The sequence below is a fragment of the Pinus tabuliformis genome, chromosome 5_1, assembly GCF_031772625.1.
Source record: "Pinus tabuliformis cultivar Carrire ecotype Pingquan chromosome 5_1, CPIR1, whole genome shotgun sequence".
Taxonomy (NCBI): domain Eukaryota; kingdom Viridiplantae; phylum Streptophyta; class Pinopsida; order Pinales; family Pinaceae; genus Pinus; species Pinus tabuliformis.
The window spans coordinates 450,893,482-450,897,128 of record NC_142305.1 but is presented as its reverse complement, the minus strand read 5'-3'; the positions used below and the strand labels follow the sequence as shown (position 1 = coordinate 450,897,128).

Below are 3,647 nucleotides of genomic sequence, written 5' to 3'. Positions count from 1 at the left end.
TCCCACGATTTTTTCCCAAAAAAATTTCGATTTTATCGTGAGATTTAATCGTCATTTTGAAAAAATCACGATAATACGATATTATCGCGATTTTTTCCATATATATATATATATATATATATTTGTTCCCACGATTTTTTCCCAAAAAATGGCGATTTTTTCGAAAAATCAACCCAAATTATTTATTTATTTATTTTTATTTTTATTTTATTTTTTTCGATTAATCACGATAATATGATATTATAGCGATTTTTTCCTGATTAGTGCAACACTAATTTGTAGTTTCCTCACTCAGTTCAAATATTTTCACAAAGTCTCCAATTGTGGTTCCAATACCTTTCAATACTTCCTCCTCCAAAATTTGTTTTAGCACAGAAAATAGGGGGAACCAAAATTGGGGTAGCCAAAATTTTTTCTTTATATAGATTATACCTTTTTTGCCAAACTTCCGTGAATAACTCTACATTAGGAAAGAAATATAGACCATTCTTGAATACCCTATTTCTATCTTCCATATTTGCAAAAATTGCCATAAATAAAGCCTTTGCTCCCAACTCAAGATTAATGTGTCCCTTGAGCTACCATTTTTATTGGATCCATCCAACCAATGCTCTTTCCATTGGTGAAATGATATGAAGTTGCATATTAAGGCATGATCCATCATATGTCAGATATAGTTCTCAATTTTTTTATATTTTATTTCATATTTTAGATCATTGACTACTTTAGGGGGCATCTCCCTTGCATATAATTTTTCAAATTCACCCCTTGTGGAGGATTGTCTTTGTTTTTATTCACACAATTGGGGCTTTGAGTCTATTGATGCGGTGTTTCCATCTGATAGCTTGAAGCCAAACCTCTATTGCCTATGACCACATTCTTAAAGATCCCACAACACGCTTGTCATCATTGCTCCCATGATGCAGAAAATAAATTAGGTGCCAAACCAATACATCAACAATACTAAAAAAAATACTTTATACAACCACATATTCAAACCTTCCAAAAAAAATCCCTAGCCCATTTAATGCAAAAACCCTAACATCTTCAAACTCATGTCTAAAAAACATATTTTCATAATATAATAAAAGAAATAAATTTACTTAATGCAAAAGCCCTAACATCTTCAAACTCATGTTTAAAAAACATATTTTCATAATATAATAAAAGAAATAAATATATTTAATCATTAAGATCATTTATTAAGACCGTCATTTTAAATAACCTATCATATCCACATAGATGCTCAGGAAATCTTTGAATTAAAATTTCGAACAATTTACCACATCAACATAAAAGGTCATGGAATATTCGTGAGTAAAAAATCCTGATACAAAATAAAAGCATTTAAGTGACTTTCCACGTCATTACAAAAGTAGATTTTATATGTAAAGCATATGCGTTTATGTCTATGACTGTAATATTTTTATCATTTTATTTTTATATGTATAATTTTAGTGAGTCTAATAATTAGTATTCAATTATTTTTTAATTTAAATTAAAAAATTATACATTTACGCTTGAGTATAAACTATCAAAGGGAGATTTACCTCAGTTTGACTGATTTGTACATCTGTATCGACCGCTGTTGTGAAGAAATGGGAGCAGTAATTTTTTAAGGCCTTGCATTATTTCAGATTGGGAGCACCGTTTAATTTTGCATTTTAGGATTGGAGCAGAGCATTGATCCCTGAATCACTTAGCAGTAAACACAGTAGCCATCCTTTACTGCCCACAGCAACAGCAACAACAAAGACAAGTTCTACATAAAGTTTTTCAGATAGAATATAAGCCCCAGGTCATAGCAGAGTTAAAGGGAACAGAATATTTGAAAGCAGTGAGTAATTATTTGTACAGCTGGCAAGAAGAATTCAAGAATAGCACTGATAAAATTGAAATGTCAGAAGGAATCAAACAAAACATGCTGAGCATTACTGAAGATGACCGAGCTGAAGGGCTCAAACAAAACATGCTGGGCATTACTGAAGATGACCGAGCTGAAGGGCTCAAACTGCCAATTTCAGAAGATATAGCAAAGGTTCAACTTGATATCTGGTCAAGGCTATCCAGATTCGTGAGAACCTCAGATTTTCCAGAGACAGATATAGAGGAATTTCTTAATGGAGGAGAAATAGATAACAATCAGAGAGTCATACTGAGAGTAGTAAATGAAATATCAAGAAATATGATAAATAGCGGGCTGATCTATAGAACAGTAAATACAGGAGAAGCTCAAGGTATTGGAGGCCATAACAGTACAGGTTAAAGATTTAAGATCTTTATTAGGATTAGAAGGTCAGGGCATAAATTTGTGACAGCCGGAAGGACAGTATCCAGTGTCTTACTTACACACAAATCTGCAAATAGTCTCATTCTATCTGGAAGGACTGAAGAAACGATCAACCAACAGGTCTTTCCAGCTGCAATACCAGATTCATCAGCAAACAGGTCTTTCCAGCTGCAATACCAGATTCATCAGCGACAGTCAGCAGCCAGCAGAATCCTGGGTATGGGGAAAGGAGAAATCAGCTCTACAATAATTTGATACTATGTATCGAGAGAGATGAATATTGTGACCGCGGTGATGATTATTATTCTGATGAACATTGTGATCCTGGTGATGATGATGATCTTGAAGCTTTCAGTGTGATGATGATGATCTTGAAGCTTTCAGTGTGGAGGTTTGTCGTTACACCAAAACTTGCAAGTGTTGGTAAACATTACAAACCAGTGACTAAGATCCCCAAAGTGGAAATCACAAATTCTATAGAAGTGCAGCAATTCTTCCAACACCCCCTCAAACACAACTCGGCGGAATCAAAATAGTATATCTACTTTTAAATAAGCTTTACGATCTCTGTAATGTTTCATAATCTCCTTTTTTATATACTCTGTGTGAAGCAGGTTTCTTGTGTTTTAAATGTTTTAAATATTTATTTATTTTTTTCCAGAACTGTTTTATTTTTAAAGTTAATTTTCAAGTTTGATGTTTCCAAGGCTTCTTATTTCCTCTTCTATATTTCCATAGCTCACCGTGATACTATAGATTTTTATAATATTAAAGATTTGCATAATCATTTTTATAATATTTTAATTTCGGTAATATTTTTTGTTAAAATATTTTTAATTTAATTTTTTTTTTTTATATTTTATTTTCATATAATATTTTTTATAATAATAGTCAAATATTTATTAGAAATTTTATTGTTTTTTAATATTTTAATTGTTTTTGGATTTGAAGTTAATATTAAATTTGTATTGATAATTAGAAATAGTAAAATACTTATTAGGAAATGAAATAGAATACACTTATACTCATGAGAAAAGAAATAATGTTATTTTATGATGAACTTGCACTAATACTAGTAAGAAAAGAAATAATGTTATTTTATGATGATTATATTTTCACATTTGTTGATTTTTATCACTACACACTTGTATGCTTTAATATAAAAAAACAAAAATGTATTTTTAACATTTCTTATACAATATTCTTCTAATCTAATGCCAAACATCTTTGTATGTTAATGAACTACAAACTCTCAAATATCTGAATGAGGTTAATAACATACACAATTACATTTACCTTTTATGCCCATAACCCATTTTTCAGATGCTCTAATTCTAACATGGATCATAATAACATA

General features: G+C 30.6%; 1 pseudogene; it reads left to right on the top strand.

Moving 5' to 3' along the window:
• Positions 1 to 1,605: 1,605 nt before the first annotated feature.
• Positions 1,606 to 2,864, top strand: LOC149165434 (uncharacterized; annotated as a pseudogene).
• Positions 2,865 to 3,647: the final 783 nt, after the last annotated feature.